The following is a 10,550-nucleotide window of genomic DNA, read 5'->3' as shown; positions in this document are numbered from 1 at the left end:
GGCTGGATTTGGTGGGGGGGGCCAAAATTAATGCAATCTTGCATTTAAAATTGGGGAAAGCAGTCAATTTGCATAACTTTTGTAATTTACATTATATCCATTTTGGCATGCGCAATTTTGGATAACAATAAATATGGTATCTTTTAATGGTAGCTGATGAAAATATGTTACATCCACAGTGAAACAATTAAGCCTCAGTAAAAGTACGGTAAATCAAGTCTTGTTAGCTAGCATCCTTTTAAAGCTAATTTAGCCAATTGTTTAAAATCGCTAATTTAAAATGCCGCTAATTTAAACTTTCCCCCATATTGGCTATGGTCAAGATGTCTTTTCATCTAATTAAAAACCCGCTGATTGCCATGAAAATCCAAAATTGCTAAAGTAGCATGCAGCTAATTCAAAGCGCTTTACAGTAGTTGATAAAATGTACGTGCTTTCTCAAATACTTTTAGAACAGCATAACGCTCTTTCTCTCCCTAACTATTTGCCTTACACTTTGTGCAAGTAAAACTAGTACTTTGGACAGGTATTTCCTGCCAGTTTTGAAAACAATTACATGTTTGTTCCCACTATTTGTCGGACTCGAAGATTCTCGTTGTCTTTGTCGTTACAATGAAAATTGAATTTTTAACTTCGATCCAATGTACAACTTGTTCCTCATACTAAAACATTAACTGGCAGATTCCCAGACTTTATTTGGATTAGTCGGTAGCCCTTAAAAGCGAAGTTTGCGAATTATCACAATATCACTCTGAATCATCAGCAGCATTATCAGAGCTTGGTGTTTCATCAGATGCGTTTAGTTTGGTAGGACAAACTTGAAATTTTGCTGCATTTTAAACCTCGTTTCTGTCAATGCGGAAATTGTACCCTCAATATCCTTGAAGACAATACCAAGCTCTACGTTTTTACTGGGCACGAGACTGTTCGGCGTGAATGTTGTCCAGAATTTAAGTTCTGGCGATGTGTTCCAATTTACGGAGGATCTCACAAATGGCTCCCTATTAATGAAGACATAAAGGTTAACGTGCTGCCAATTTATTAAAGGGAGAGGGCGCATATTGAATATTAGGGTACGAGCACAGTTAAAGGCGTGGTGGGATGGGAGGGGGGGGGAGAGAGAGAAAATGTTTTGTCATTTTTCACAGCGCCCCCTTTCAACATTAGGGACAATTTTGAGAGCCCCTTCCATTGGCAAGGAAATTTTACGAGGGCCAAACCCGTAAATATTAAGCTGTAGAGCCGACCATAAGCTCCGAATGTCACTGTGTGTAGATCTATCTCAGGGAGTGTTCTCCGACTTGAAATTCTTGTATATGTCATTGTTTCCAAATTAATCTATACAGCCTAGGGTATCTGTTCAAAACTACCCGTCATATCACGATCAATGAAACCATCGCGAAAATGAATTAATGGTCATGACCATTAATTCATTTTCGCGATGGTTTCATATATCGTGTCTAAAGCTGGGGTCGAATGTATGTATGGTCACCCATTCATTCAGTATCTTTCAACATGCCAAACAATATAAGCTTAAGTAGTATCTCTCATAAAAAAAATCGTGAAAAATGGCCCACTTTGTCCCTTTGGCAATTTGTAATTTCTGTAGCACAAAAATTTACACGGTAACCCCGAAATTTTTGTTTTTGATTTTGAAAGGGTATGGTTGAAATACTGCTGACGAAAAGTTTGAGCAAAAGTTTTAAGCCTTTCATTTAGGCGCATACTACCTTAAAGTTTACCTGCCTCTGGAGTAGCAATTTGAATAAACTTTGGGCCATTACTATTGTAAAAAAATTGCAAGGTGACTCTCAATTCTTGTTCTTGATTTTGAAAGAGCATAGTTAGGCACAAACAACCTTAATGTTTACCTTGCGCAGGTGCTGCACATTGAATTGAAAACAACGGTAAAACTTGGCCAATTTGTAATTTCTCTAGTAAGCAAAATATTGCACAGTGACCCCTAATTTTATTTCTTGATTTCGAAAGAGCACCAATGAAATATTTCTTACGAAAAGTTTTGAGCCTTTAATTGAGACACATAAAAAAACTTAACGTTTACCAGCCTCTGAGGCTCCTCTTTGAACAGAAAATATAAGCAAATCTTGGATAATTTGTAATTTCTCTAGCACAAAAATTTGTACGGTGATCCCTAATTTTTATTCTTGATTTTCAAAGAGTATGGTTGAAAAATTGCTTGAGAAAAGCTTAAGCAAAAGTTTAAGTCTTTCTTTGAGACGCATACTACCTTAAAGATTATCTGCCTGTGGAGGCGTTTTACCCAATAATTGACCTGCTGGGCGGCTGTATGTTTGGAAAAGGTCAATAACATGCTTGAGTTACAACTTGAACTTCGAAAAGAGTTTATTTATTTCAATGTCAAGAGAACACACAGCAAAATTCTGCAGATTTTGCAAACTTTTGACCTCTCCATCGGACGCTTTTTTTCAGTGGGGAGGGGGGGGGGTCGTGGTGCCTCAAACGCCCCACACGGCCGAGTACTCCACTCTGATTCCTTGAGGGGACAGCATTTACTGAATCTATCTTCTCACCATAATTTACATATCCCTAGGAGTAAAAATCTGTTTTGTCACGTAACTTTCACATTTTAATCTAAAGTTCAACGGCTTCATGTAGGAAACATCAAATTCAGGTACTACTTTCATCACGGACTATCTTTGTGGGTAACCCATGTTATTTAGCCCTGACAGTGAACTAATCTTCAAAAGGTTTCAACTGACTTTAAAAGGACGGTTAGTCATCGTAGAAACAAAAGAAATCAAAACAACCAATAAATAAACAACTGTCTGTACTTGGACTTGACATTGACTTGACAAGTTCACTGGAGTAAAACAGGATATGCTTTGCTGGTTTGGGGAAATATCGAAAAGATGCCCGACAGTTTCGCAACTAAACGTCTTCTACAAAGCAAGTAACACTCTTAGATTTTTGATTGGATTAAGGTAGAATTCGCATTGAGGACAGTTATTCGGACTCTCAAAGTTTTTCTTATTCTTTTCTTATCTACCACTTGTGGGCTTATTTTAAAGCTCTTGGTGTACTAAAACTTTCTACTGTCTTTGGTTTTCTAAAATCAAACATTTTATATTCCTACATGGAGTTATCTCAGAGTTGGCCGCCAGTTTGAATTAAAACTATCGGTAAACGTACAGTGATCAGAAATTCAGTTTTTCTGGTTTTTGAATTTAAGGAGAAATTATGGGAGACTTTGAAATTGAATGATGGCCTAGTGTGAAGAGTTAAACGTATTGGGAACTCTGTTTATCTGAACCAAGTAATACTGATTCTACTACAGCAACTGCAACCACACAGTACAGCCTGCACCACAGCATAAATTTCTCCGCTTGTATTATTGGACTCCAAAGTCTTGTAGGGGATTGTTCCTTAATTAATCTTGTTATGTAGGTCATTCCCCACACTCATCATGACCTGAGTTCAATTAGTCTAGAACATTCTCAAGGTCACTGCCCTTAATGACCTCACAACCTTGAATTCAATTAGTCATGTTTGGAATGTTCTGGAAAGTTGATTAGTTGTGTAAGAGAGATAATTTTAGAACAGTAATTAGCATGTCAATAAAAGTTCTAGATTGTTCTTATATGCCTTTAAAAAGGGACGTGCTCAGCTTCCAGTCAGACTTTTGGGATCGTGTCTCTTGTGTGTTACTACATGTATTTGGAAACCCAGCAGTAGTCATTCTCAAGACTTTTCAAGACCTTCACTGCCAACGCTGGATTTACTCTGTGGACTTTGTGCAACTTCAAGCCTGCAAGCCAAAGGACTGTTCATTCATCCGACAGACTGTTACAACTCTGAGACTGGAGCTTTGCCGTCCCAGCTGAGATAAGTAGTCTGTACACTTTTAAAGCTTGTACTCTATCCCTGACTTAGCAATTAGTTTTTTATTTTTGTAATAAATTTTGTTTAAACGTTAACTGCTGAGTTCACCCTTTTGTTCGTATCCTCTGCACGTAACAAAATTGGGGGCTCGTCCGGGATACGAATATTTTGAGCCGTTTGACAACATTTTGTCTGCCTTTTCAAAACTACTGTATACTGTGAACTCAGCAAAATTCAATCATGGCGGAATTCAAACCAGACGAATTTATGGATGACCTTGATCAGGACACATTTGATTCCCTCAAAAAAGACAACCTCATTGCACTGGCCAATTTCCTTAAAGTAGATGTCAAAAGATCTATGCGCAAGCGGGAAATACAGTACCACATTGCAAAACATTTAGTTAATTTAGGCCAATTTGAGGAATCCACCTTGAAAGATTATGAGCCCGAGTCTACCTTTGAACTAAGAAAATTAGAATTAGAAATTCAGGCAGATTTGGAGCTTAAAAAAATGGCATTAGAAAAAGAAAAAATACAAATGCAATTACAAGAAAGACAGAGAGAGAAAGATAGGCAGGAAAGATTAGAAATGGAAGAAAGACAGAAAGAGAGGGAATTGGAAATGAAAGAAAAAGAATTGCAAATGGAAGAAAGACAAAGGGAGAAAGAAAGAGAGGAAAAAGAAAAGGAAAGAGAATTAGCAGAACACCGACTGCAGTTAGAAATGAGACGTTTAGAGCTTAGAAAGTCAGGAAAATTCTTCCCTTCAGACAATTTTGACATCACTAAGCATTTCAGGTTAGTTCCCCCTTTCCAAGAAAAGGATGTTGATAAATATTTCCTTCATTTTGAGAAAATTGCTCAGAGTCTGGATTGGCCTAAGGAGTCCTGGTCTATGCTTTTGCAGAGTGCTTTGGTGGGTAAAGCCAGAGAAATTTACATTCAGTTGTCAGTAGAGCAGGCTTCAAATTATGATTCTGTGAAGGAATTAATTCTCAAGGGCTATGAGTTGGTGCCTGAAGCTTACCGTCAGAAATTTAGGGATTGTGAGAAGGTGAAGGATCAAACTTATGTTGAATTTGCTCGAACAAAAGAACAACTGTTGATCGTTGGTGTTCTTCTGAAAAGGTCAGTCAGAATTATGACAAATTACGAATGACAAATTACGACAACTTGTTTTGATTGAGGAATTTAAAAGGTGCATCCGGAGTGACATCAAGACGTTTATCAATGAACAAAAGGCAGATACATTGAGATTGCTGCACGTTTGGCCGATGATTATTCATTGACCCACAAATCTTCATTTCTCAGCAAACCATCCCAGTCCTTTTCCTACAGAAACAATGCAGGTAAATTTAACTCCTCCTTTTCATCCAAGAATTTTTCAAAGGACAGTAGAAAATCAAATGACAACAGTTCACAGAGTTCAAGTAACACTCCCACATCATCAGATCCCAAGTCTCAATCTCCTTCTGACAAACAGTTCGGTACACTTTCTTGTAATTATTGTAAGAAAGACGGCCATTTGATGTCAGATTGTTTCAAATTGAAAAGAAAACGTGAAGGTCAAAGTGGTCAAAGTGGATCTAAGCCCACCGGCTTTATTTCTTCATCAACTCAATTAGAGTCGAATAATGTGTGCAACACATTTTCTGAGGTTAAACCCCTCTCATCCCCAATTAATGAGGTCAAGGTCAATTCTTCTCAAGATAGCATTATGGGTATTTTCGAACCATTTATTCATGATGGTTTTATATCACTTTCTAGTGATTTTTCTTCCGCTACCTCTGTCAAAATTTTAAGAGATACCGGGGCTTCCCAGTCTCTTTTGTTGGCAGATACCCTGCCGTTTTCTGAAAAGTCATTTTCAGGTTCTAAAGTTCTTATTAAGGGGGTAGATTGCAATGACTTTATTCCTGTTCCTCTCCATAATGTCTATTTGTCTTCGGACTTTGTTTCTGGACCTGTGACTTTAGGTATTAGGCCTTTTTTGCCTTTTGAAGGGATTCACCTTCTTCTTGGAAACGACCTTGCCGGGGACAAGGTCATTACTAATCCACTTGTGACTGATAATCCTAGTTTAGATCAGGATCCAGAGCCAATTGAACAAGAGATACCCGATTTATTTCCTTCATGTGCCATTACTCGAGCCATGTCAAAGAAAACTTCCGAGAATCAAAATACTCTCAAAAATAATGTCACAGATGTTGACTTAAATGACACCTTTCTCAGTCAGGTGTTTGACACGGATCATTCCGTTATCCCTCGTGGATTTGAAACTTCCAGTAAACTTCTGCTGACCAAAGTCAGACATTTTCTAGATCAAATCTCATTGCAGAACAACACAAAGACCCAGATATTTTGTCTTTGTTTGACAGGGTAGATGATGAAGATAAAACTTCAGATAGCTCTGTTTCCTATTATACAAAGTCTGGTATTCTCATGCGTAATTGGAGACCTCCAGACGTTTTGGTTGATGACGATTGGGCTATAAAACATCAAATTGTGGTTCCAAAGCCCTATCGTGCTGAAATATTGCGCCTGGCCCATGAAACCCCTGGGCTGGTCACTTAGGAGTCAGGAAAACTTATCATAAAATTCTCAGTCACTTTTATTGGCCTAATCTCAGGCAGGATGTAGCACATTTCTGTAAAACTTGTCACACATGTCAAATGGTAGGAAAGCCAATCAGACCATTCCAAAGGCCCCTTTACAGCCAATTCCTGCATTTCAAGAACCATTTAGTAGGATACTAATAGACTGTGTTGGGCCCCTACCAAAAACAAGATCAGGAAATGAGTACATGCTGACAATAATGTGTACATCAACTCGGTTCCCAGAAGCCATACCACTGAGAAATATAAAGACAAAGACTATAGTGAAAGCTTTAGTCAAATTTTTCACTTTATTTGGCCTCCCTAAATGTGTCCAGTCCGATCAAGGCTCCAACTTTATGTCTGGAATTTTTCAACAAGTAATGGATCAGCTAGGCATTAAACAGTATAGGTCATCCGCCTATCATCCAGAAAGTCAGGGTGCTCTTGAGCGATTTCATCAAACTTTGAAAAACATGATTAGGACCTACTGTTTTGACACAGAGAAGCAGTGGGATGAAGGAATTCATTTTCTGCTCTTTGCTGTTAGAGAGTCAATTCAAGAGTCTCTTGGTTTTAGCCCATTTGAGCTTGTATTTGGACATACAGTCCGTGGCCCACTTAAGCTCGTTAAAGAGAAATTCCTATCAGACGATGATGATTGTCTGAATATTTTGCAATATGTGTCAGATTTTCGTACAAAACTCTCTAAAGCATGTGAATTAGCCAGAGAAATCTTGAGTCATCTCAGCAGTCAATGAAAACCAAATATGATAAAAGCACCTCAAAACGGAAGTTTGAACCAGGTCAAAAAGTTCTTGTTCTACTTCCAATTCCTGGCAAACCACTCCATGCTCGTTACTTTGGGCCATATCTAATTGATAAGAAATTGAGTGATTTAAATTACATCATAATAACACCTGACAGGCGAAAACAAAAACAGCTACGTCACATAAATATGCTTAAGCCATATTTGGATAGGGATAATCCTACTATAACTCAGCCTGTCAGTACAGTCAGTTCAAACCATTATGAAGATAGTGATACTGAAACTGACTTGAGTGAAAATACTCTAAACTCAAAGCTGGGCTCGGTCAAGCTTCAGAACTCAGAAATCCTGGAGAAGCTGGAGTCTACAAAGTTGGCACACCTCCAGCCAGAACAACAACAACAGGTGAAAGAACTGCTCCATGAATATAAACACCTGTTTCAAGATGTTCCAACGAGGACAAACGTCATCTATCACGACGTTGATGTTGGGGACAGTAAGCCTGTAAAACAACATCCATACAGACTGAATCCAACAAAAGCAAAATATCTCCAGGAAGAAGTCAAATACCTGCTGGACAATGACTTTATTGAACCCAGTAAAAGTAACTGGAGTTCGCCATGCATACTTGTTCCCAAATCAGATCACAGTTATCGTATGTGCACGGACTTTAGGAAGGTCAACACTTTAACAAAGACAGACACTTTCCCAATCCCGAGGATTGATGACTGCATCGACCGAGTGGGAAAAGCCAAGTATGTGACAAAATTTGACCTACTGAAGGGATTTTGGCAAGTCCCTCTGACGGATCGTGCTCGTGAAATATCCGCCTTTGTTACACCAGACGGATTGTTCCAGTACAAGGTGATGCCATTCGGAATGAAGAACTCTCCGGCAACGTTCCAACGGATGATCAACGACGTCATATCCGGGCTAGACGGGTGTGCAGCCTACGTTGACGACGTCGTCCTGTATAGTGACACCTGGGAGGAACACATCAAGCTCATGCGGAAGTTCTTTGAGAGACTGAGTAAAGCAATGTTGACTGTCAACCTTGCCAAATCTGAGTTTGCTTGGGCGAGGGTAACTTACCTCGGACATACTGTAGGACAGGGTGAGGTAAAACCTGTTGATGCCAAAATCAGTGCCATTTCAAGTTTTCCCATACCAAACTGCAAACGACAACTGATGCGCTTTCTTGGTATGGCTGGTTACTACAGAAAATTCTGTCCAAATTTCTCCACAATTACTGAGCCTTTGACTAACTTACTTAAAAAGAAAGTAAAGTTTGTTTGGTCAGAGCAATGCCAACAGGCATTTGATACACTTAAAGCCATACTGCAAAGTGCCTCAGTGTTGTCTGCACCAGATTTCACTTTGCCATCAAATTAGCTGTGGATGCTAGTGATACGGCTGCTGGTGCTGTTTTATTGCAAGAGGATAGTCATGGTGTAGATCATCCTGTTTGCTATTTTTCACGCAAATTTAACAAATCCAGAGAAACTACTCTACAATTAAAAAAGAGTGTTTATCTTTGATATTAGCTTTACAGCATTTTGAAGTTTATGTTACTTCTTCAAATCAGCCAATAGTGGTTTATATTGATCACAACCCTCTTGTTTCTGCAGAAATTTAAAGGCAAAAATCAGAGATTGCTAAGATGGAGTTTAATGTTACAGGAGTTTAATCTTGATATTAGACATATCAAAGGCAGAGACAATTTAATTGCAGACTGTCTCTCTCGTATTTAGAGTTTATTGTTGTTCACTTTCAAGAAATTTTACTTTAGAGTAAAAAAAAAAAAAAAATTTGAGTACTTAAATCTTTTCAAGATTACATTGCAAAAGAAAGATTTTTCTTTGAAAAATTTTCTTTTTTTTGAAGAAGGGGTGTGTTATGTAGGTCATTTCCCCCACACTCATCATGACCTGAGTTCAATTAGTCTAGAACATTCTCAGGTCACTGCCCTTGATGACCTCACAACCTTGAATTCAATTAGTCATGTTTGGAATGTTCTGGAAAGTTGATTAGTTGTGTAAGAGAGATAATTTTAGAACAGTAATTAGCATGTCAATAAAAGTTCTAGATTGTTCTTATATGCCTTTATAAAAGGGACGTGCTCAGCTTCCAGTCAGACTTTTGGGATCGTGTCTCTTGTGTGTTACTACATGTATTTGGAAACCCAGCAGTAGTCATTCTCAAGACTTTTCAAGACCTTCACTGCCAACGCTGGATTTACTCTGTGGACTTTGTGCAACTTCAAGCCTGCAAGCCAAAGGACTGTTCATTCATCCGACAGACTGTTACAACTCTGAGACTGGAGCTTTGCCGTCCCAGCTGAGATAAGTAGTCTGTACACTTTAAAGCTTGTACTCTATCCCTGACTTAGCAATTAGTTTTATTTTTGTAATAAATTTTGTTTAAACGTTAACTGCTGAGTTCACCCTTTTGTTCGTATCCTCTGCACGTAACAATCTATACACCCTTGGGCATCTGCTCAATCGATCCGTCATATGTAGGTCCGCGACTTGAACTGATTGTACAATTTTGAGGTGTGACTCCGGTACGTTCAAGTTAAAAGTGATCCGGTGTGACAGCGAGGTAAATCCGCAAGATATGAGTTAGAAGGGCACTAAATAACAGGAGACAGTCTTGAAAAAAGTATTTTCTGCCGTTAAGACTGATTTCGATGTGATTTGCATCTTAGCAATTTTGCAATACATTGAGGAGCGGTAAGTGAATGGAAAGCCCAAGGTCACGTGACCATTGCAACGTATCCCTGCTCTTCATAACTTAGTTTAGGGTTTTGCCTCACCTAAAAGCTGTCTTACGCTTTGGCTTATAATGCTCAATTTGGAGCATTCACCACCGCTAAAACACACACATGGATTGCTCCATTTAGAAAAGACGTCGGATATTATCGCTCGTCATTTTGTGTCAATTTTAGGGTATTAAAACCTTATAAAGCTATACTGCTAATTACTTAGTCACTTTATTTTAATATAACGGTGCTACTATCATGGTCGACAGTCGCAGCTGAACGTCTCCATTAACACGCGCCTTGATGTAACGGATGGATGTTGGCACTTTTTGCAGGTGTTCGATTACTAAAATTGGGGTCGATATAGCAACGGTTAGCTGCTTGAACTCTATGACGTACGCGGTCTGCTGCCGTCAAATACAAAGCTCTTAGTAAACCATGAATTTAATACAAATATAATGGTAATAAAAATCATTATTTTTGTAGGACAACGCGGACGGTAGATGGTAGCTTTTCTGCAAAACACAACAGGTTTGATTTCGGCGACCTAATAATTTCAGCTT

This window comes from Ptychodera flava, chromosome 5, assembly GCF_041260155.1.
Source record: "Ptychodera flava strain L36383 chromosome 5, AS_Pfla_20210202, whole genome shotgun sequence".
Lineage (NCBI taxonomy): Eukaryota > Metazoa > Hemichordata > Enteropneusta > Ptychoderidae > Ptychodera > Ptychodera flava.
Note: the sequence above shows the minus strand (reverse complement) of the source record.